This window comes from Argopecten irradians, chromosome 2 (assembly GCF_041381155.1).
Source record: "Argopecten irradians isolate NY chromosome 2, Ai_NY, whole genome shotgun sequence".
Lineage (NCBI taxonomy): Eukaryota > Metazoa > Mollusca > Bivalvia > Pectinida > Pectinidae > Argopecten > Argopecten irradians.
The window spans coordinates 1,756,767-1,782,511 of NC_091135.1; the positions used below are offsets into that span (position 1 = coordinate 1,756,767).

Here is a 25,745-nt window from a genome sequence, read left to right on the forward strand (position 1 = left end):
GTAATTTTTTGACAAAATTTGCAACTGGTAACTTCCTACAGATATTGATAAATTTTATTTGAAAATCTCATAACTTCTTTGATCTATGTCGAAACGAGACTTCAACGGGACTGAAACCTCAGAAGAATACAACCTTAAGTCATGTCCTAGGTGTCAAAACGTAAGATTACCAAGCACTACGGAAAAACAAGATCACTTCTTATCCAACACCTGATCGCCCATTTTCGGTATGGGAAGTTGATCTCTATGGCCCGTTGCCATGCACTGAACATGGAAACAAGTATATATTCACGGCCCTGGACATGTTCTCTAGGTTCTTATTTACCTTACCATTGCATAACAAGGATGCATGCACTGTATCAGAGGCCCTCTTCCAACTTATGACTCAATATGGTATTTGTGATACGCTTATTTCCGACCAAGGCACAGAATTCACAGAAAAAGTGACACAGGAACTCTGCAAAATGCTGGATGTTCCTCAGCAATTCACACCAAGTTTCGTCCACCATTGTCTCGGCGCATGTGAACGCTCTCATGCAACTCTGGCCAACAAGCTAAATCCATACATGAACACTACCTGTACTAACTGGGACTCTGTTCTTCCAAGTGTTCTGTTTGCTATCAACAACTCCCAGCATTCCACAACAGGATACTCGCCGTTTGAAGTTATTTATGGGTTCCGACCCAGATTTCCGCTTACCCAGATAGCCTCTATAGACGACAATATCCCAGGAGACGTTACAACCTACCTGTGGTCAAAACATAGTGCCATGTAATTGACACGGACAATGATCAAGGAACGATTTGATAAGGTTAATGCAAAGATGATAGAACGTTTAAACAAAGGCCGGTCTAACCTCCAACTCCATAAAGATGACTATGTCTTTATGACACATGAAGCAACTGGTCCAGGAGGAAAGCTTAAGGACAATTACTCAGGACCAGGGTTGGGGTCAATTACATTGCAATGTAATTAATTACAATTACTTGTTCAAAACCCAATTACAATTACAATTACTCAGTTTTGTAAATGTAATTAATTACAATTACAATTACATTCAAAAAGTAATTAATTACAATTACACATTACATTTTCTTAATATATTTATTTTTAATAACTTGTACACAATTGTATAGTCATATAATGAAGCATTTATACATATATATGTCACTATCAGTAAATTTTGATAGAACACGTGCTTCACATAAACCGCAAGTTACAATTGAGTATTGGTAGGGTGTATTAGTTTTACCCATACATTTTTATTGGACCTAGGTCCAATAAAAATAGGTTCAATAAAAATATACATTTAAAACTTTTCATACACTGATGATGATAAAATGCAATTCAAAAATATGAATACCTGGTACCGAATTGTATTTTATCATCAGAGACTTAGTTCGAAAATTATCATCAGACAGTTTGTTTCTGTCTGGTCGATATACTTTGCCAGCAACACTAAACAATCTCTCTACTGGAGCTGAAGTGGCTGGTATAGCTACATGTAAGTACTTGCTAGCTATAATAGACAAATTTGGAAATCTGCAAGAATTATCTTTCCAGAACTTTAATGGGTCACAACATTTCTCTGTGCAATATTCACCAATGTACCCGTGTAGATGTCTACTTCATTGGATTTAAGGCCTGAGTTGTGTCTCTTTCGTGAGGGTGTAGTGGAAAGAAAACTGAAAAAGTCTTCTGTTTTAATTTTCTTGGCAGGGGGCGGTTGAAGACTAATCTGAGCTATCATCTATATTTTTGCCTTCATTAGATATGCTAATTAGGTGATCAACAGGTGTTATATAAGCAAGACCTTTGTGAGTTGTAATCACAGGCGATGTGTTCACACCTCACACCTGTATATTGCCGGAGGGGTAAACTACAGGTAAAACAGATACAAGTGTACTTGTCTACTATGGTCACTGCCTCACATATGTTACCTGTTTAAATTTCTATCTAGCCAAATACATGTCTTACATCTTAGTATTAGACATTAGTAAATATATATGTATATGTAATTGAAAAGTAATTGAAATGTAATTGTTAATTACACATTTTTAGAATGTAATTAATTACAATTACAATTACATGTTATTGAAATATTTCTTAATTACTAATTACTTTCAATTACTTGAAAAAATGTAATTAATTGCAATTAATTACAATTACATTTTTAATTACCCCAACCCTGCTCAGGACCATATGTTGTTATGGATATAGTGAGTGATCATATGGTGAACCTACAGGATCCTGAATGTAAGAGGCAATTCCCTCATCCTATCCATATTGATCGCCTTAAACCGGCTCATATCCGTTGTCCATCACCTGCAAATTTCTTTCGTACAGCTACGAATAGGACATTTCGACATATATCTGCCCAGACAGACATACATGTTCACCAAAATCGTGATACGGTTGACAATTTTCCTGCATCATCAATTGATTCAGGTAGTTCATCTGCCAGTGATTCTAGTTCACCAGCAAATAAAAATCCGACACCTGTATCTACTCGTCCCAAACGAGTACTACGAAAACCAGCCAGATTCTGCGACTCGGATCATGTGGATCCTAATGATCTCCCTCTTCCTGACACTATAGTCAAAGTGAAAGTGAAACGCATTCTAGCCCAGAGACATACAATGGATGGTCTGCAATATCTTGTGCAACTAGTTGGAGAACCTGCACAAAACGCAAAATGGCTACACAAGCGTAGTTTGCCTTCCAAGTGCTTAGAAAATATTATAGCTCGACCCCATCCAACAATATGATTTCATATGACAAATGAGCTAATCAATGTCAATTATAAAAGACTCTTTAAGTATAAAGTTTCAAGTTGTTTTTACGGGTTATTGGTTTATGTTATTTTGTAGCAATATGGTTCTCTATACATGTATGTTTTGATAATTTATATAGTTTGATAACTATGATGTCATTTATTACTGTTTAAGCATGGTATATTACTATAAACACACTGAGGTTAAGTTCTGCATTCCAATGGTGCTTTCTAGTTTGATAAAATACCATACAGATTTTCAGTGATTGTTTAGTTGAAACATGCTCAAATTTTTAGCCCACCATCATTAGATGGTGGGCTATTCAAATCGCCCTGCGTCCGTGGTCCGTCGTCCGCCGTCCGTCGTCTGTCCGTAAACAATGCTTGTTATCACTATTTCTTAAAAACTGCTGCAGGGATTTTGTTCAAACTTCACATGGAGGGTCCCCTTGGTCCATATTTGTGCCAAACAGATTTTGAGGCTGATCGGAAAAACAAGATGGCCGCCAGGCAGCCATCTTTGATTTTGGCAGTTGAAGTTTGTTATCGATATTTTTTGAGAACTACTGAAGAGATTTTGTTCAAACTTCACATGAAGGTTACCCTTGGTCCCAAGTTGTGCCATACAGATTTTGAGGCTGATCGGAAAAACAAGATGGCCGCCAGGCAGCCATCTTTGATTTTGGCAGTTGAAGTTTGTTATCGATATTTCTTGAGAACTACTGAAGGAATTTTGTTCAAACTTCACATGGAGGTTACCCTTGGTCCCTATTTGTGCCATACAGATTTTGAGGCTGATAGGAAAAACAAGATGGCCGCCAGATGTATTGATGTATAATTAGAACGTAATAAAAATGGAGGAACATAACGGAGACGTTGATCATTTTTCCCCAAACAAGAACTACAACAGTGTACAGTGTGGTGGTGGTGGTGGGTGTTGTGGGTGTGGTGGTGGTGGTGGTGGTGTTGATGGGTGTTGTGGTGGTGGTGGTGTTAATGGGTATGGTGGTGGTGGTGGTGGTGGTGGTGGTGGTGGTATTGATGTCGTGACTGGTTGTCTAATCTCGGGTATTTTAGAAATTCATGGTAGGGATTATATACTCAGTCTGTCCTTCGGAAAGGACGTCAATCAGGGTCCGTTGTACGGTCAGTCATGCCATGTAATAATTGAGGTAATTCTCAAAATGTTTATAACTTTTGATGACGAATAACATTAAAAGCTTATATTGATTCGTGAGTATAAAAAAATATGACAGGATAGGATAGTTGCTCAGAGTTACTTCCATTGCTTGTATTTTATAATTATTCTTCAGAGTGATCTCCCTTGTGTTCACTCTTTTGTAAAACGTTGATACAACGATCCGAAACATGGACGACCACGGTTAACGTGCATAGCCCCATATGATGTAAGTTTAGATAACATTAGGTTGATTCTAAAGATATATTGGTATTATATGATGCATATGTATGTACATGTAATGTTTAATAGATCTAATAGCTATTAATTGTGTAATTCTAAAGATTATGTTAATATCATGATATCGTTGCTGATACAGATTTTGTTTCTGTATTTCAGCCTTACTTGATTTGTCAGCATTAAATTTCATCATAACAAGACCAGGTCTCGTGTCATAATTTCGTCGCTGTACAGTAAAGGAGCATTTCGTTAGCTATGAGCATATAAACCATGTCGGATTTGTTCGAGCCATCGAGCTTAGTAGCTCACCCCGACCATGAAGGGTCAACACATGTTTCTGCTCGGGATCCAAACGACAGTAAGTGGTCAGCAAGGAGTACTAGTAGTAAACAATCCTATAGATCTAGTAGGTCAGCAGATCTAATACAGATACGAGCTAAGGCTGTAGCAGCAAGAGCAAGAGTTTGAACGACGTGAAAATGAATTATAGAAAGAAAGGACTAGACTCAATGAAGATAATGCAATATTACGTGCTGAAAATGAACGTAAAAGGTCTGAAATCGATGCAGATCTTGATTTATTAGAAAAGGGAAAAAATGTTATCAAAGCAGAAGCTGAATTTCAAGCCTACGACTCAGACTTTCCAACAGACATTGAATCAACTAATTATAAGTCTAAGAGGAGTAAAGAATATGTCTTAGATCAGAACACCAGAAGTCCTTCACCGGATCATGCCAGATCAGACCATCATGAACCTGAATGTCATGGACCTGAACTAGTTCACACTACTGAACAAGATAATTATTTGACTCAGGAATCACTTCAAAATACTGAGCTAGCACGTCCTAGTCAACCCGAACATCACACATACAAATCGAAGCAGGGAGAACTTGTTCAGTCATTTTCCCATGAACAGATTTGTGAACCAGTTCATCTATCACATCATGAATCCGATAGACTTATGTCCAACAAACCAGATAACTATTATACTGAAATCCCTCAAAGTAGAAATTATGGTAGGTTCAACCTGTGCTACACGAACCAGCCTATAGTTACCATACACCTGAACATGAACAAACTCTGTTGTCGACACAGGGCTACACTATGCCTAAGGGACAAGTCAATTCTACTCATCCTGAACAGAATAATGCTACTCATGAATCTTATGATCAGCACAAATATCATACATTCTCTGAACCAAATCGTGAACCTTCCATACAACTTCATCAAACAGCTCGCCAGTTTCATGAACCAGCTAGCCGTTCATTGGATATCACAGGTAGCTTTGAACATCAACAGCCAGCACACGTATCACCAGACATTTCCAGAGTGGGAAAAGATATGAAGAAACTTTATGAACTTTCTGATATATTATCAGAGATAGAATCGGTAATGGAGGATCCAAAGTATGAAATCTTGTTGAGTTACTTCAATTCTTCAATGGGGGTACTCCCAATTGTAAACAAACTACCGAACAGTCTTCAGAACACATGGACTAGCAGAGCGTCAAAGTACAAAAAGCGTCATACAGTCTCCTTTCCCCCGTTTACAGAGTTCTGTGACTTCATTAGAGAACAGAGCACCATGATGAATGACCCAGGTCTAGTGTGCACCCCAGCATCTGTTAGTAGGTTAGATACTACAAATAATACTTCCTACAACAAACAGAACAGTCATAAGCCTGTGGGAACAAAACAGATTTCGTCTGTCACAATCAGAAAAACACAGATAGACAACACATCTGCAAACACATCATCAGCTCTTCTGTGTCCAATCCATGAAACAAGAACTGTACTGCAAAGTTGCAGTGTAGTGTTTGTAGTAGCGACAAACATCCAGGTGCACTACATAAGGAGGAACTACGAGAAAAAACGGAAACCGAGGACAATACGGTCAGCGTGTCTACAAGGTGTACAAAGTTATGTGGACAAGGTTTTACAGGGCGATCTTGCGCAAAGACAGTCTTAGTTAATATTCACTTAGCAGGACAGCCGGACGAAAAACATCAAGTTTATGTAATCATGGATGACCAGAGTAATCGGACATTAGGACACCCTGATTTGTTCAAAATATTAGACATTTCGGACAGGGACATGTTTCCTTACAAACTTATCTCGTGTGCAGGTGGTCTTGATATGCAGGGACAGAAAGCTACAGATGTTATCATTTCGTCGCTTGATGGTAGTTTTAGTCTTGTTCTTCCTACGATTACTGAATGTGTATATATCCCTAGTTCGAGGGAAGAAATACCTACCCCTGAAGTTAAGAACTACTTCGATCATCTAGCTGATGTAGAGATTCCACCCTTAAATGACGATGCCTCCATTCTCCTTCTCGTTGGTAGAGACGTACCAGAGGCTCACCATATCATAGAGCAGCGCACAGGTCTTAAGGGTACTCCATTTGCTCAAAAACTTGGCTTAGGCTGGACTATAATTGGAGAAGTATGCCTTGATCATGGTCATCACTTACCACCATCTACACCTAGCTCACTGAAAGTCCTCAAGACAACCGTGATGCATAACGGTCGCCCCACTACTCACCTCATTAACAAAAATAAAATATTTTCTTCAAAATCCGAAATAGCTGACGCCTTTGCCAAAAATTTTGCTAAAAATTCATCCGTCAAAAATCATTCCAAAAAATTTCAAAAATTAAAAAAAAAAGGGAAAAGACACGTCTTAATTTTAAATCCTCCAATAGTGAAAGTTACAATAGGCCTTTCGAGATACCAGAATTGCTCGAGTCCCTTGAGAAATCAAAGGACTCGGCAGCTGGACCAGACGAAATTCCATATATGTTTTTAAAACAATTACCAGACTCTTCACTAAAATGTCTTTTAACTATATTTAATCAAGTTTACTCTTCTGGCAAAATTCCCGAGTCTTGGAAGGAATCTACTATTATACCCCTTCCGAAGCCCGGGAAAGATGCTACTGATGCCAATAACTATCGTCCTATTTCATTGACGAGTTGTATTTGTAAAACTCTAGAACGTATGATGAATACTAGATTAGTTTGGTTTCTGGAATCAAACAATATTTCAAGTCCTTTGCAAAGCGGCTTTAGAAACCGCAGGGGAACGGTAGACCACTTAGTTAGACTAGAAACATTTATACGAGAAGCATTTGCCAAGAAAGAACATCTTGTGGCCTTATTCTTTGACCTTGAAAAGGCATACGACACAACTTGGCAATATGGAATCATGAACGATCTCCATGATATCGGTATACGTGGTAATTTGCCAAAGTTTATTTCAAATTTTATATCTGACAGGCATTTCAAAGTTCGAACGGGTTCAACTTATTCAGAAACAGAAACACAGGAGATGGGCGTCCCTCAGGGTGGTATCCTGTCCGTCACACTTTTTGGATTAAAAATTAACAGCATAACTAAATGTCTTGGCCAATCTACGGAAGGGTCTCTATTTGTGGATGATTTCTTGATCTGTTACAGATAAAAAAAAACATGCACACTATAGAACGACAACTACAACAATGTTTAGGCAAATTACAAAATCTGTCTGTATGCACTTCTGTCAAAAACGAAAACCGCACAATGATCCTGACCTCACACTCAATGGAATTAAAATTCCAGTAGTTGAACAAACTAAATTTCTTGGACTAATATTTGATTCGAAACTGTCCTTTGTTCCACATATCAAACATCTGAAGGATAAGTGCTCGAAGGCGCTGAACATTCTACGAGTTCTTTCCCATTCTGATTGGGGTGCAGACCGTGAAATGCTTCTACGTATCTATCGGGCACTTATTAGATCAAAACTTGACTACGGCTCTATTGTCTATGGATCGACTCGCAGCTCCTATCTACAGATGCTTGACCCTATACAGAATCAGGGACTGCGTCTCGCACTTGGAGCTTTTCGAACAACACCTGTGAAGAGTCTCCATGTGGAAGCTAATGAGCCATCTCTAGACGATCGACGAAAGAAATTATCCTTACAGTATGCTGCTCAACTGAAATCCAACCCCAAAAATCCCGCATTTAACCTTGTATTCAATCCACAACATCAAGAAATATTTACACAAAATCAAAAGCTCATACCAACATTTGGCATCAGAATTTCAAAATTGTTGCTGGAACTAAATATAAATTTCGACACCATTGACGAGTACACCGTATCGGATGTACCACCATGGCTCATTCAAACACCTGATATCAATTTATCTCTACATGAGAGGGCAAAATCCAGTGTATTACCCGAAGAACACAAATCCTCCTTTCGGGAGTGCATTAGGGCTTTCCCTGACCATGTTCAGATCTACACTGACGGATCAAAAGATGGTGATAATGTTGCGGCAGCATGCTGTACATCTAATCACTGCTCCTCTATCCGACTCCCGGATGTTGCCTCCATTTTCTCTGCGGAAGCATGTGCTATCGGTCTGGCGCTTGACCATATCGAAGAACACCGCATTGAAAAGGCAATTATCTGTTCCGACTCTCTTTCGGTTCTTCAGGCTTTGAAATCAAGAAACCCTAGAAACACATTAATCCAAAATCTTTTGATCCGAACATTTCGATTGTCTTCTAAAACTCAAATTACTTATCTCTGGATTCCCAGCCATGTGGGTATAAAGGGAAATGAAAAGGCCGATAAAGCAGCTAAGACTGCTCTTCGCCTAGCACAAACACATTTGAAACTACCATACACCGACATCAAACCTTACATTCAGTCAGCCATTAAACACCATTGGCAACAAAGGTGGTCTACCGAAACAAACAATAAACTGTTTAAAATACAACCTACACTTAATCCTAACCTGTCCAGTCGGAGAGACCGCAGAGAGGAAGTTGTTCTCTCTCGGCTCCGAATTGGACACACATATTTTACACACTCCTATCTATTGAGAGGGGAGGATCCTCCTACATGCCATGCATGTGATTCTCCTCTCACAGTGGAGCACGTTTTATTGCATTGTATTGATTTTAAACACATACGAGATTAGTACTACGATGTCTCCGACATGTACACTTTGTTTCATGCCGTGAGACATAATCGTATTTTCAATTATCTCAATGAGATAGGTATTTTAAACAAAATATGAACGTTTTCTCATCATATCATCGTATCAACTCAACATTTCATCGTTTCATCAACATTGTGCATGAGTTTTCTCATGTATTTTAGCCAATACTATTTTATCCCATGCAATTTTTTTTATCAAATAAACGTTTACAATCTGTGTTTTAGTCCTTACTTGCCTTTTCTTACCCTGATCTTTTATCCTGATATTAATGCATGACTTGTAGTTTGGCCCTAAATGACCTTTGTTGTCGATGGGCCGTAAAACACAAACAAACAAACAACCAAGAATGTGACAACAGTCTCACGGTCAAGGACCAACCAAGCTATGAAGCCGGTGTGTTTGAGAGAACAGCACATGATGACAAAATTGGTCTGTCTATAGAGGATAAGGAGTTTCTGTATATTATGGACCAGGAGTTCCAGAAGGATGAGAGCATTGGACCGCACCTTTGCCATTTCGGAAATCGCGACCAAGGTTACCGAACAACAAACCACAAGCCCTAAAGCGTGCCCGTATCTTGGACACATCACTTAAGAAGGACCCAGTTAAGAGACAACACTTCTTCCAGTTTATGGATAAACTTCTTGAGAATAGTCATGCAAAGGAAGCCCCTCCCATACAATCGAATGATGAGTGCTGGTACCTCCCAGTGTTCGGGGTCTATCATCCACAGAAAAGAGACTAAATACGTGCAGTATTCGACTCTTCAGCGAAGTTTAACGGTGTTTCACTCAATGACGTTCTTCTCTCTGGGCCAGATCTGAACAACACCCTTATCGGCGTCCTACTAAGGTTCCGTAAAGGCAACGTTGCAGTGACGGCAGACATACAACAAATGTTTTACCAATTCTACGTGCATGAGAAACACAGAGATTGTTTGAGGTTTCTTTGGTATAGGAACAACAATATAGATGGAGATCTAATTGAGTACAGAATGAAAGTCCACGTATTTGGGAATAGTCCCTCCCCCGCTGTAGCGACATATGGTCTACGTAAGACAGCTGAGTGTGCATCGTCACTTTATGGGAAGGATATTGAGGACTCTCTCTTCAGTCGGCAGAGGAAATCATCAGTCTTGTGCAAAGAACTCAAAATGCAAAGTTGCGCGTCCATAAGATTGCGTCTAACAGCACAGCAGTGTTAAAGGCCTTCGAAAACAGCGATCTTTCCAGCAGTATCAAGGATCTCGACCTCGATGTCGATACCCCTCCTGTCCATAGAAGTCTTGGTCTCTGTTGGAATATAACAGCAGACTATTTCACATTCCACTCTACTGCAGAACCCAAACCGTATTCACGGCGGGGAGTATTAGCCACCATTAACAGTCTATATGACCCTCTAGGCTTTACTGCACCTGTCAGTTTGAAAGGAAAACTGCTTCTTCGGGACCATGTAGCCTGTACGCTGGACTGGGATGATCCACTACCTGAAGATCGTCGCGAAGAATGGGAAACCTGGAGAAACTCTCTTTCTTGTAGAAATCAAGTACAAGTTCCACGGCAGTACATCAAGATGTCATCATCCACAATTACTGGTCAAATCCACATATTCAGCGACGCTTCTCAGGAAGCTATAGCTGCTGTAGCATACATGAAAGTGTGTGATGGAAATATCTCAAATGTTGGTTTTGTCATTGGCAAGGCAAAAGTTGCACCCAAGCATGGTCATACCGTGCCGAGATAAGAGCTTTGTGCAGCTGTTTTAGGAGTTCAACTAGGTCAAACAATAGAGGAGGAGCTTGGCATTCCTGCAAAGGACATGAACTTTTATACAGACAGCAAGGTCGTACTCGGATACCTGCATAATCGCGTTCGTCGATTCTACATTTATGTTTCAAACCGCGTCGACAAAATCATTGCGTTCTCACAGCCTGACCAATGGACGTACATACCAACAAATTTCAACCCAGCTGACCAAGGCACCAGGTGTCTTAAAGCAGAACAAGAAAGCATGTGGTTAATGGGACCATCAGTATTGAAGGATCATGTCCAACCAGTCAGCACAGATTTTGAATTAGTCAACCCTGACGAGGATGCAGAAGTACGTCCACAAGTCAAGGTCGTCTCTCAGGTTACAGTTGCCAAAACACAAGTCTGTCGGTCTAGTCTCGGGATAGAAACATTTGAGAGATTTTCTAGTCTTCAGAGTCTAGTAAGGGCTATCGCGTGGATCATCCATATAGCTGATAGTTTTCAGACTCCTAACGGGAACTGTCGTGGCTGGCACCGTTGTTCCTCATTCCTCAACATTGGCAATGGGAAACGTGCAACTCATCTCATAATCAAGGAGGTACAAAGCAAGTTCTACGGCACAGAGATAGAGCGTTTGAAAGCAGGAAAACCTATACCGAAGGACAGCAACATTCTTTCTCTATCTCCCATCTTGGATGGTGGTGGATTACTACATGTACGTGTCGGTGGTCGATTACGCAAGGCTCAACTACCTTCGTCACAGAAGAACCCGTTACTGATACCTGGCAAAACCTACCTTGCAAAGCTAATCATTACAGACTGTCATGAAAAGGTCAGCCACCAGGGCCGCCATTTCACTGAAGGTATGGTAAGACAGATGGGTTATTGGATTACAGGAGGGAAACGCTTGATTTACCAATTAATCAGTCGTTGCGTTAAATGCCAGAGACTCCGTGGAAGGATGTGTCAACAACAAATGAGTGATCTACCAGATGCTCGTCTTACACCTGCTCCACCCTTTACCTATGTAGGGGTTGATGTTTTTGGGCCATGTAACATTGTAGCTAGAAGAACACGAGGAGGAGTATCAAATTCTAAGCGCTGGGCTGTCATGTTTACATGTTTGACATGCCGAGCAGTCCACATAGAATTTGTTGAAGATATGAGTTCATCTTCCTTCATAAACAGCCTCAGAAGATTTCAGTCTATACGCGGGAAAGTAACGGAATTCAGATCCGACAGGGGAACTTACTTTGTCAGTGCTTCCGATGACCTCCATATTAATGCCATAAATGTCGAGGACATACCCTTGCGCGGGAAACAACTCTAACAAAATTTTGGACAAACTTGGTCTACTGATAAAATAGCACGTGACAGACGGTGAACATTTTGTAAATGTCCAAGGTGGCGTAATCTTAAAACTAACGGCAGTTAATAAGGTATGAATATTTACCACATTCATAATTATCGATAATTTTATAAGCACATATAAATATCAGATTATATCTATATACTAAAGCACGTTCAGAGATTACCACTAAACCAGACTTTTAAAACATTTTTGTTATTTTCACCACAGGAGCTTGACGTTCTGATCATATACATACAGCATATTCATTTAACTAGGTAATACGAAGTTAATTTTTGGCCGAATGACATAAATCATATATGGAATGTTCATATAACTCGAAGTGATATTTTTTGGACTACTAGATCGACGAAAATGCCGATTTCTTTTTCATAATTCTTCCGTAAAACGGCACTTAAAAAGCTGTTTCAATCTGTAACAAATGTAGAGAAAACTGTTAATTGTTAAGCAATTATCATGAGATATATTTTACCAACAAGCATCAGAGATTAGCAATTAAAACTTAAATAAACATATTCCCGACTCTCACTTGCATTGTGTGATCACTCTAGCGGGACTAATCTCTACCACCTGGCACAGTCTTACAAATGCAATCGCACAAAAGCCCACATGATCACTGTTTTAGTGCGATTACATCTTAGTGTGTGAACAATGTTTTGTGAGTTTTTTTAAAACTTTTTACTCAACAAAATAGACTTTACGCTTTTCATGATCAGCACCATCATTTTCTGTATAACTTTTTAATTTACCACTGTACTCATGCATACGTGTATATATATATATATATTTATACTTCTTTGTGCACATTATATAACAACAACTGCTTTATTACAACCAATTTATGAAGGACAAAACTCTTACATGTAAGAACAGGAGGACTGAAGAACAGCGGGAATTAAACTTCAATAATGTTTCCTCTATGCTGGTATTGCTATTTATGATTAAAATGTTTAATTATATGACATTAACATTTTCAGTAATTACTCTGTTAATACATTTATTGTTTCCTTATATTTACAGAATGTCAGCATGCATGTATCATTTCAACTGGAAACAGTCTAGGAGAAGAATTGTGTGATCAAAAAGAAGTAATTTTCAAATGTGGAAGCTTAATATTGTAATCATTTTCAATCCAAAAAAATTACTATCATCATCTTCAAATTCCTTATTGTGAATTTAACTGTAATATGATTTAAGCATATACCTGATATTTGTTTATATTCTATGACATGTACATGCTTGAAATGAAATGAATAAATAAAAGATTATTTAAATTTAAAACACAATATGACATTAGCTGTTTATATTTTTTGTCAAAAACATATTAAGTTTATCGTTCATAACACACTAATCATCACCTTCGAGGCAATTTAATGAAAATCAATTAAACATTAATTTGTATAACACAGGTCGTCTTATGTTTTCCCCGCCTTGACTATCAATGTTCCCTGATCACTCTGAAAGTATTGATTTTACCTTTTTTTCGGTCACCACATGAACTGCCTTTAAATCAATCACACCAATGAGACATACATTTACTGCATTCATTATAACACTGTAAGGCAATTCTGCAAGATCAGCGAACATTGTTGATTTACCTTGAATATCTACATGCATAGTATGGTACCATATGTAACAGGAGAGGAGAAAATGTAGCGGCAAGACCGGGATTCGATCCCGCGACTCTCCGAACACTAGCTGAGTGCTCTACCGACTGAACTACCTGGTCATCGATAATCGACCCAGTCCAGTCCCGCTACACTCCTCCCTCCTTTTTTTAATACACACGAGACCCTTTCAAACACCACAACCGTTGGTTATTTAGTTGGGTGCCAATTCTGTAACAGGAGAGAAGAAAATGTAGCTCTTCCGACTGAGCTACCTGATCACCGATAATCAACCCAGTCTGATCCCGCTACAAATATTTATCTGGTTATTTTATCTCCCTTCCTATTTTCAATCTAACTTTATGACTTAAAATATTCGTCTTACAAATCTTGACAAATTATGCACACTGTGATTGTTGCAAGCTAAACTACGTATCCGCTAGCTGATTGCTGTTAATTGTTAATGATCTCAAACACACTAATTACTTATTGTGCCAATTTAAGTAAAAATTCTACTCTTTTCAAATATTCCTGATTACTATTCATGTGTAATATCTCAAAACATTGACATGTGCACGGAGCACGGCGGACCAGACAGCCGCTGTTTTGGACATCTGCTAGATATTTCAGTTTCAGGTTACGGTGGTCAATAAAACAAAACAAACAATGCGGTTTTCATATGTTATTTCTTCTAAATACAACACCTTTTGTACATGTTGTCAAGCATTTATGGGGAATATTTTGCATTGAAATTGTCACCTTCATACATCGGTTTTGGGACTCCCTGGACATTGTATTTCCCCATTTTTTTGATGCGCAAAATATACTGATAGTAGATTTTTTAAGCATTTTCAGCCCTAAAAAGTACCTGCGCAAATTATACCAGTTTTTACGGTATATGATATTGGAATATATCCCAAACTTTTTATCATATTATTTGCCAATAACACTGTTATGATATCAGAAATATCTGATGGTCTACAACAAATATTACATGAATTTAGAACTTAATATCGGAAAGATAAAAATTGTGATATTCTCAAGACGTAAATCGGTACAACAAAACCAGTTGATGTTATGGAATACAGAATTAGATTTATAAGAATTGTTTACATATCTAGGTACAGAAAATAATGTTAATTGTAGCGTTTTTAAAGAAAGGAAAAAAAACCTGCTGAACAAACAATTAAATCGGTGTTTGCTATTTATAAGAAATAAAGGAATATATCTCTTCCTGTTCATCTTAAACTGAAAATATTTGATTCACTTGTAATGACAGTTTTATTATACTCATCAGAGGTATGGGGATTTGAAAATAAAAAATGTTGTAGAAAAATTCATTTGTAATTTTGTAAAACAATCCTGAAGTTAAGAAAGTGTACAAACAATTTCATGGTCTATGGTCAAGTTATCCGGTTTGAATTGAAGTTCGGATACAATGTATATCAATCAACTTGCTGTTTTACAAAAGAATAATTACAAAACTTTATAAGTAGACCAATTGACCAATTTATTCAAAAATCACATGGTGATATTGATAAGTCTTCTAGAGGACAGACATATTCCATATTTAAGACATTTTGGCATAGAAAAGTATGCCTCTTGTCTTTCTCTGCTGCAAAACAATACTTGTTAACTGATACCGTGGTCCAAGGAACTTGATGACAATAGTCATTAAGAATGGATATTTTCATTAACATCAAAATTACAAGGAAAATGCTAAAGCTGTTATAAAATCATTTGACATATAACATCATAGGAAATATTAGAATGGGCTTCCAAGATTTTAGTATGTGTCTCTTATTTTACACCTTGGTGTCCAAGGGATCCTCAAAAGTCCAAACTGGAAGGAACACCCGCCAAATTTATTTCTTATTGTACAAAACTACAGTAGTATTGACCTTAGAAATATATTCCTCCTATCATCGAGACCGAGCCATTTAGTACTTTCAATACTTTGATTTGAAAATGTACTAATCCTTATAGACTTTTACCATTCATCATACCCCAAAAACTATTGGCGACTTGGGCAGTACTGATGCTTTACATACTATCCCTACTTTAACTGATCCTATTTCGGGTCATTTGTAATTGATGATAAGGAAAAGTCTTATCTATTTAATTATTATTTTTGCAGTATTACCAATTTGTATTATTCTAACACTTATCTTCCCTTCATAGAAAAGAAGACCTAGAACGTTTTTGTGTTACACCTGTATTAAATCAAAATGAAAAAAGTGATATATTGTTAATTTAAATTTGGTAAAGACTTAGGAGAAAATGAAATCAGCCATCACATGTTGAAACTTACTACCAATACTGCATGTGAACCTCTTTTATTACTTTTTAATCTTTCGTTATCAACATGTACTTATCCTTATATTTGGAAATTTGCTAAAGTCATGCCACTTTTCAAAAAGGGTGATAGGCATTCTCCTTCCAATTATAGGCCGATATCACTGTTGGCAACATTTTTGAGAGAGTTATTTTCAAACATTTCATAATTACCTCTTTAAAAACTTTCTTTTTAATCAGTTCCAGTCAGGTTTTATGCCAGGTCATTCAACTGTTTATCAATTATTTGAATTGTACCATAATATATGTGTATTTATTCAGAAGAAAGAAAGATGCCTGTTTAGTCTTTTGTGATATTTAAAGCTTTCGATCGAGTCCGGCATAAAGGTTTACTACATGTAGTGAAGTTGAAATCGTACGGTATCTCTGGAAATTTCTTGTCATGGATTGAAAACTACCTAAGTAACAGGAGTCAGAAAGTTTTTATTAATTACTGTTCTTCAGATTCTGGTTCCATACAGGCTAGTATTCTCCAGGGTTCAATTCTTGGACCTCTTCTTTTCTTGGTCTATATTAACGACATTGCAGAAATACTTGAATCCACAACGCTGGTGATATATCTTTAAAATCTTCTTCTTTTTTTCTTCATATACAAGCTGTGTTAAATAGGGATCTAGAGGCTTTAAACAGATGGGTAAATATTTGGCCTGTTACCTTTTATCTAAATAAGACTGAAATTATTTTTATTACAGATTCAAATGATATTGATGAAGATTTAGATATGATTTTTTATGGACATTTTTTTTTAGTTTAGCAGTATAAGTAGACACCTCGGTATAACTTTTAACTCTGATACAAAATGGTCCGATCATATAAATGAAGTAAATAAATCAGCGATGAAAAAAGTTAATGTTTAAGGAAGCCTACATAAACCTACATATTACCAGTTTAAGAATATGCATGTGAAGTTTGGGATGGGTGTACTTTGGGTGATTCATCAAAAAATTAGAAAAGGTTCAGCGTGAGCAGCTAGAACAATACAGGTCTACCTTCATATGCTAGGAACGATTCATTGTATATATATATAGGACTTGAATGTCTTTCATTTAGAAGAGAGAGAGAGAGACGTAAATTGCAGTTGATTTATATATAAAATGGATAGACACCAAACTCCTAATTTTCTAAAAATCTTATTTCCTACTTCTGTTGGTGTAAATAGACAAGGCCTCATAAATTATTTCAACAATAGATTTCATAATTTCAGGCTTTTCAATCACTAATATGTCTTTTCTTCCTTCATCTTTAAGAGTTTGGGACTCTCTTGATTATGATATCAGATCAATGGCTTTCGCATCTTTTAAATCAGCTCTCTTCTCTAACCTCCCTCTTCCTGCACTCTTGATTAATTAGTGTTTGGAAATGAACATATGTCTTTGGAAGTGAATTGTGATGTTTTTAGTGCATATTTTCATTAGATCCAGCGGAAGATTTTAACATGTTTACTTTATTTAAGGATTGAAGTCTCTTTCTGGTGGTTCTATTGAAGGATAAAGTTGAGTAGGATATCGATATTTTGAAACAAATATCGATACCCTACTCAACTTCATCCTTCGATAGAACCACCAGAAAGAGACTTCAATCTTTATATTTACAGTCAGATGACACCTCAAGTTTCAAGTTTTATTTACTTTGAGTCCGCTGACTCATCAGTTGTATATATATACATACATTGATACATGGCATTCAAATGGATCACATAATACATATTGTACAAAGGTACAGGTAGACAGTATTACATTTGGAAGAGTATAACTAATTTAAGGTAGTTTGCTAATTTCTGTAAATCTTTCACATCTGTTAGATTAAAAAGTTGTATTAGTTTAAACATACATGGTTTTTTAAAATAATAGTTTTTCATGAATTTTTGACGGATATCAGAGTAACATGGACATTTCAAAACAAAATGAAATTCATCTTCAACATTATTTAAATTACACAAAGTACATATTCTTTAATGTTGTGGTATATTCTGGTATCAACCCTTTTCTACATTAAGCCTGTGTGCAGAGATTCTTATTTTAGAAATTTCTGTGAGAAGATCTTTTAAGATTTGTTTTCTTAAATAGTTTTGTAAACCAAAATCGTGGTCAAGACACGAGTAAAATAATCCTTTGAAGATGTTCTTATCTGTTCAAAACAATCTTGTTTATACATATCTATTAACCTTTGTTTAATTATACAATAAGTACTGTTATCTATGTTATCTGTTTGCCAAAGGTAACCTAAACCTATTCTATACAATTCATTTTTTATATTTACCACCCATACATCATTGTGGTCTAACATTTCTTGATAACATGATTTCAAAATACAATTTTGAGTTTCCATCAGTTTCAACCAATACTTAAATATTCTAAATTTTCTTAAGAGCACCGAAGGATATCTACCAAGTTCAAAGAAAACCATAGCATTACAAGTATTTTTACGTACGCCAAGTAAACGTTTACAAAACATAGTATGTATCTTTTCAACGTCAGGCGCTTTATGAAAACCCGATATTTCTGAGCCGCAACTTAAAATACTGTTGACATAAGTATCAAAAACTGATAACTGAGTTTCTACATTGAAATAATTCTTACGACATACGTTCATAACTGCAAATAATGCTTTTCTGCCTTGGTCTGCTATTTTTTGTTGAGTTTTTCTAAACTTTCCATTAAAATTTAGTAACATTCCCAGGTAATTAAATTCATTGACAATATTCAAATGGAATCCATCAAATGTCCAATTTTCATTATTTCTCAAAATTCCACCATTTCTAAAAACAAAAACCTTTGTTTTATCTGTATTGACTGTTAAATCCTACTTTTTAGTGTACCTTGCTAATGTATTCAACATATCTTGTAAGCCTTCTGGTGTTTCTGAGAAGATCACCATATCATAGATCTGCGTACATCAGCAGGAACAAATTTAAGGTCTGGATTTCTATAGATGGACAATTGTCAATAAAAAACTGCATCTTTTAAAAAGTTGAGCTTATTGAACTGTATGAGACAGTGAAATAATCCAATCTATCATAGCATTAGATCTAGATTTTACATCTCGATCACCTGTAAAAGTACTGATGTGAAGCAATACTTGCCCATCTCGGACTCATTTTTTGACGAATGTCGATTCTTACATCAATGATTTTTCATTTATATATCATCAACATTTATCTTGTATGATATTTTTGACTACCGTTTATACACAAATCGTCTGATTACTGACAAAATGAGACTCAGAGCATATAAGAGTTGTGAGGTTTGCCGAATGTTTGTTGACGGCTGGCATGCTAAAAGTTTGATCTTCGACATATACTGTCAACATTTGTATAATGTTCCTGGCTAAGGCAATATCAGATCTACATGAACACGAAGTATTGACATTTATGGTTTTCCATAAAGAAATCCACGGGAGAGGTCATGTCAGCCAATTGCATTTTAATGACAGGTTAGTAAAAATGTAATACACATTTAATCTGAAATTTTTGTCCAAATGATAATCATTATTTAAGCTCTGTCGGCGATGAAGCATCTTTATAATTAGTAGCCAAACTTCATTTTCACAAGATTTTTTTTTATATACAATAATGTAGGTCATAGGTTGAGGGTACACATACAAATTTACAACAAGTACAATGTATATATAGCTGAAATGTATTGAATAACATTACTACTGTACTAACTAGTACTGTCTATGTATATATATATATGTATTTTCTTGTTTTTTAAGTATAAGAAAATGCATTACAGATGCAGTTGGTCTACACACACAAAAAAAAAACAAAAAAAAACATAAACCTGTAGAAAATGTATGCAAAAGGTATGTGCTGAACTTATATTTATCTTACTTTACATGTATTCTAACTGTATTGAATGATTTGATCATCATGAGGTGAGAGAAAATACTTTGGATATATTGTATGAGAATATGGATGAATCATCTGAACAGTCACAGAGGAATTAGACCACTTACTGTCTTGCCTGTTCAATTGACAATCAGATTAAGAACATGAGTGATTCTCATTCAACCGCAGAACAATTTATAAAGAATCTTAGAAATCATGCACCAAAAATTGTTGAGGATGTCGAGACCAGCACCTGCAGGTAGTCTGGAAATTCAGCCTGGAAGATGATGCAATATGGACGACTGACAGCTTTTAACTTCCACAAGATTTGTGAAGCAGTAGATTGTCATCACTGTTGTCATTCATTGCTTGAATCAATCATGGCAAAGTATGAAACAGCTGTCTGCATTTCAATGGGAAACAAGAAAAAAATACCTAGTTCTTCAGGACCTGTATACAAAATCATGTAGGTCTATCAAAAAAAGTGCATGTAGAGGAAAAGGGTCTATATCTGATGTGAACTTTCCATATATTGGTTACAGTGTAGATGGAATTTCCTCATGTAAACAACACAGAAAGAAAGTGATTGAGATAAAATGTCCATACTCATTGAAACACATGCATTCAATAGAGGTTTCATTGCTTAAAATTGCATTTATAGCTAGTTGACAATAAATCAATTATTTCTGAGAAATCTGAACAAACGATGACCTGATATTTATAATACACCCAAACAGAGATACAAAGAGGCCTTGACGGTCACCTGTGTGCTGCTACAGAAAAGCATTGCAAAGTTGGTTCAAATCTGTAAAAAGTATTAAAGAATTAGAATAAACTTTAAAGTTGAACCTTTTATAATTTTTATTTTTTGTTTTTCATTTTGATAGTGTATTATGTTACCAAACCTTATGCCGATTTGCTTTGCCAACGTTAAACAACAAAACCAAACAAGAAGTCAGTCACTGTCAGCTAGTGATTTCATAAATTTCACTTTTTAATCTATGAAGATTATTTGGTTCCATCAAATCTGTGAATTCAGAATAAGATTTTTGAAGTTTTAGCCTATTTGACCCCTTTTGGCCCCGCCCCTCTGGCCCCTGGGGGTCAGCCAGGCCAGGACAAATATGGATATGGTGTTAAAATGCTATTTCAGGCCAATAATTATAACCCAGTTTGACTAATTTCCTATGAAAACAAAGCAAATAATGATGTTCATAAATGTGTTTTTCCCATATAAACTATAGTAGATTTGACGCCCTACCCATGGGAAAATCTGAGATCCCAGGGCGATGAAATTCACAAATTTTGTAAAGGGCCTAAGACCTTCCAATCTATGAAGAGTATCAGGTTCCATCAAATCTGTGAATTCAGAAGAAGATTTTTGAAGTTTTAGCCTATTTGACCCTTTTTGGCCCCGCCCCTAAGGCCCCTGGGGGTCAGCCAGGACCAATATGAATATGACGATAAAATGCTGACTCAGGCTAAACATTCTAACCCAGTTTAACTAATTTCCTATGAAAAATAAGCAAAAAACATTCATATATGTGTTTTTCCTATATAAACTATAGTTAACTTGACCCCCTCCCCAGGGGGAAACATGAGACCCCAGGGTCATATAATTCACAATTTTTGTAAAGGACCTTAAGACCTTTCCATCTATGAAGAGTATTTGATTCTACCAGTTCCAGAATTTTAGAAGATTTTTGAAGTTTTAGCCTATTTGACCCCTTTTGGCCCCGCCCCTAAGGCCCCTGGGAGTCAGTCATGGAAAATTTGTTAATAAAATTCAATGGCCATTTCATAGGTATAATTCTGACAACATTTGACTAATTTTCTATTATAAATGACCAAGTAATGCTCCAAAATGTGTTTTCATTATATAAACTATAGTAAACTTAACCCCCTCCCCAGGGGGAAACCTGAGACCCCAGGGTCATATAATTCACAATTTTTGTAGAGGGCCTTGAGACCTTTCTATCTATGAAGAGTATTTGATTCTACCACATCTGAGAGTAGAGAAGAAGATTTTTGAAATTTTAGCCAATTTTACCCCTTTTGGCCCCTCCCACAGCCCTCGGGGGGGGGGGGGGGGTCATATAATTCACAATTTTGATTTGCCTTATGCCTTAGAAGGTTTGTGCAAAATTTCATTGAAATTGCTTCAGCGGTTTTTGAGAAGAAGTTGAAAATGTAAATTGTTTACAAACACACGACGGACGACGCACGACGCACGACGACGGACAAAAGGTGATTAGAATAGGTCACTTGAGACTTCGTCTCAGGTGACTTAAAAAGCAATAAAGCTCAATATTTATACAAATAATTGAATAAAATGGCAAATTTATTACAATTGATTGTTTTTTTTTTATTTTTCCATTAATTGCTTCTCAAGATTGATGATCGGGTGGTGTAGTGGTTAAACCACTCGCCTTTCATCTAGCCGGCCGGGGTTCGATCCCCGGAAAGGACGTGAAAAGGTTAGGGGTCACCTGCCTGATCACATGGGTTTTCTCCGGGCACTCCGGTTTCCTCCCACACTAAGATCCCTCGCACGCTTACAACTGGGCCATCGAGAGTGATTTGCATAAGTTGTATAACTTGTTTCGTAATCGATGTAAAATAAATAAAAGTTATATATTTTTTTAAGATTGCGCAAGACGTACTGCACCGCACAAAGGGTACAGCTCCTGCAAAATGTGAAAGTATTGAGATGTCACATTGTCTTTTCAACATGTACTGGATTCTAGCTTGGGCAATTTGTCTTGTCTTAGTAACAATAGCATTAGAAAGTTATTTATTCAATGTAAATTGTTAATTGTATTATTTAAATAACAACCACTAGCTAGAACCACAGAAGGGTGCACGTGAAGATGTAGACTTGGCATTTTGTTCGATTCTTATAATATATACAGTAGTTTGACATGTTATAATATAAAGCATAAATGTATATTTATCACATAACTAACCAACTGCCCGTCCAGCAATGTCATTAATATCACAACACACCTGTAAATTAAAAATACTATTGAGACGTCACAGGTACAAATAATGACGTCATGATCAAAATGTGATGTCACACAAGTGACTCGGTAGACAGAAATGTACTTTCCAAGCTTGATTCCGCCACTCTTACAGTATAGAAATGAAATGGAAAGTTGATAAGTTCTGTCTAGATTTCAATAAAACAATTGTACCGATCTGATAAATAGAATCTTATACTCATGGCTTGGTAATCTGAAATTTATGAATCTCCTTAAACGCTTTGATATGCCACTTTCCATAGTGTTCCTAGACACTCATGTAAGGCATATTAAGATCCTCTATTTCTCATGCATAAAACATTGTATATATATTATTGAGATATTATTTGTAACAATGTGAATTGTACATACTTTGTATTCACTTGTTATATGTATTTTAAATATAGACTATCAAGGTCACGTGATAGTCATATGACATTCAGTAAAAAACTATATGCGATATTTTATAAGTTATTTTATATAATAGCCTATGGTTTGTTAATTGTAATCATATAAGTTTTATACGATTATAAATAATCAGCAGATTAAAGAAAATTAACCACTACGGAAAGTAACGATAGATTTCGGCCAATCAGATCGACTGGTCAGTTCAAACCTTATTTCCTTGGTAAGAGCTGGTCAGTTCCAGATCGTCTAGAAGACAGCTAGCACGCACTTAAATACATCTTTAATAATCAACAAAGTTACAATTTACCGCTTCTGAATCATGTAAGTACTTTAGATATATTCATATTTGATCGTATATACATTTGTATATACATGTATGTACAAATGTAATTATCAGATCATTTATACATGTATTTGAAACACGATCGATTCGACATTTGAATACGTACTATATGCGTTTCTTTGTTTAATCATATTTATAGACATGTAGCTTTTTGTAAATGCCTATCAGTATGTTTATTTGTAAACTATAAGGATAACGTATTCGATAGCGTAGTCGATAGAGTGGTAGACGATTGCGTTGATCTAGCTGTGTACATAGTGAGTTCGAATCCGATAATGTGAAGATTTTTATTGTATTGTATTTTTATTCGTATATCTGTGTACATTACAGAATGCTTGTATTTGTTCACAGGCGCTATCTGTAATAGCAAACATTAACCATCATGTGAATGTGAAACTTCATAATCCTTTCTTAGGGTGAGTTATCATTAGTTTATATTTGTAAGACTATTCACTTGTCTGTAAAACATACTGTTCTTCGGTGTTATATGGCAAATGTATGAAGTATAAAGTAATTGTGTGAAATATAATAGATCGTTTATAATTCTATTATATATAACTGAATATGTTATCAGTTAATTGTTAAGTATTCCCTATTTAGTTTTATCTGTGTAATTTGATTATATTTGTTGTTCTGCAACTGGATATGCTTTTTGTATTTTTGCAGACCAAATGCCTAAATTGTATAGCTCTTAACAAGAAGGAATAAAACCAGTATGACAAACATCTGGGATTTGGCGTATTTCTTCCATGTTACATTTGGCGTCGTGGACAGGATTCTCAACAATTAGGCATTTGAGGGAGGAAATCACAGTTCCGGTGTGACGTATTGTGGACATCGAAATGGCATATTGTGGACTTCCGGGCCGTAGGACAATGGACTTCCTGTGTGACATATAATGGACTTCCTGTGTGCTGTACCTTGGATTGATGGTTCGTATGGTGGAGTTCCGGTGAACGGATGCTTGTGATTTTGTGGACACTCCATATATTTATGGATGTTAATTAATATACATTCGTTGTGACATTCTATTGCTTAATTATCATTAATTATCGTCACTATATCTTTTTATAGAGTCAGAATGTATTTTTGTAGTCTTCTTATATTGAGATAACTTTCGCTTATTTTTTTCTGATATTGAGATAACTGTTGAATGTATATTAGTTTTGTTCTAAGTACTAGTTGGGCGACACCTGAAGGAGTGTCGCGGATGAAATGAAGAGAAGAGAAAGGGAAGATAACTATTGTTGTTACTCTTAAACGGGACCAATTCCATTAGGTTATGAACAAGAGGCCGATGGGCCCTAACGGTCATCTAACTATTGGCACAATACAAGAATAAAGAATAAAGTAGTGGCACACAGTTAAGGCAATCAAAAAAACCTCTTTTATTAGAAGAAGTCCATGTCCTGATATATTTAATGAATTAGACCATGAATGAAGGTCCCTTGATCCCCACCATGCTGTAAATCCAATATCCAGTCTCAAGGTAGTCATTTATGTTACAGGCTCAATATCAGGTATCTATAGGCCTTTACGTTATTCACACGAAGTCGTTTAAAAGATTTTAGCCTATTTGACCTGAATGAAGGTCAAGATAATTTATTTGAACAAACTTGTTAGCCCTTCATCCAAGCATGCCGCAGACCCAGTATGAGTACCCTGGGCCCATTGGTTCTTGAGAAGAAGTCGTTTAAAGATCTTAGCCTTTTTGACCCCTGTGACCTTGAGTGAAGGTCAAGGTCCTTCATTTGAACAAACTTGGTAGCCATTCATTCTAGCATGCCACAGACCCAATATCAGATCTCTAGGCCTCTTTGTTATTCACAAGAGGTCGTTTAAAGATTTTACCCTATTTGACCCCTGTGACCTTGAATGAAG

At 36.4% G+C, this 25,745-nt stretch overlaps 1 long non-coding RNA gene across 1 annotated transcript in view; it reads left to right on the forward strand.

Moving 5' to 3' along the window:
- Positions 1-1,494: 1,494 nt before the first annotated feature.
- Positions 1,495-25,745, forward strand: part of LOC138314108 (uncharacterized) — a 125,671-nt gene continuing 101,420 nt past the window's right edge. The window contains exon 1 of the long non-coding RNA XR_011207332.1: positions 1,495-1,505. This is a non-coding gene — a long non-coding RNA (uncharacterized lncRNA). The remainder of the gene's footprint in view (positions 1,506-25,745) is intronic.